Source organism: Cystoisospora suis (genome assembly GCF_002600585.1).
Source record: "Cystoisospora suis strain Wien I chromosome Unknown contig_2008, whole genome shotgun sequence".
Taxonomy (NCBI): Eukaryota; Apicomplexa; class Conoidasida; order Eucoccidiorida; family Sarcocystidae; genus Cystoisospora; species Cystoisospora suis.
In genome coordinates this window covers 9,076-9,603 of record NW_027154807.1, presented here as the reverse complement: position 1 = coordinate 9,603, position 528 = coordinate 9,076, and positions in this window count along the sequence as shown.

Here is a 528-nt window from a genome sequence, read left to right as displayed (position 1 = left end):
TCGCCGTCCCGTCGTCGTCGTACCGGGGAGCCCGCTCGGGCTTGGGCGCCGGAGGATTACGTCTTTTCCGATGAGTCTGAAGATTTTTCCCCAGCCTCGGGGTACGTGGCGTGTGATGAGCTTGCGGCGGTGGACCTCCACAAGGTTGATTCCCCCGAGCTTCCTGACTTGATTTCAGTGGTGGAGCGAAGGAAGCTTGCTAGCGGTCGTTCGACCTTCACTTAGGCCTTCCCCCCCGGCGTCGAAGCGTAATCCGCCCGTCACGACAGCTTCGCCTTGATTCTTTTGTGTGCAGACCTTCTCAGGTGTGATGGTGGTGTCTTCAGTGCATCCGGTTACCTCTTCATTCGTGTCTGTAGCTCTTGCTACAGTTTGGCGGCTCGCCTCGCCGCGTGGGACAGCCTCCCCAATTCGTGTGTGTGGTTTCCTTGTTGTGCTCTGGACGTCCTTATCTCTCCGTCGGCTCTTACGGCCTTTAGTAACGTTTCCGTCAATGGGTTGTTTCTTCCAGGGGTATCGGGGATGGAC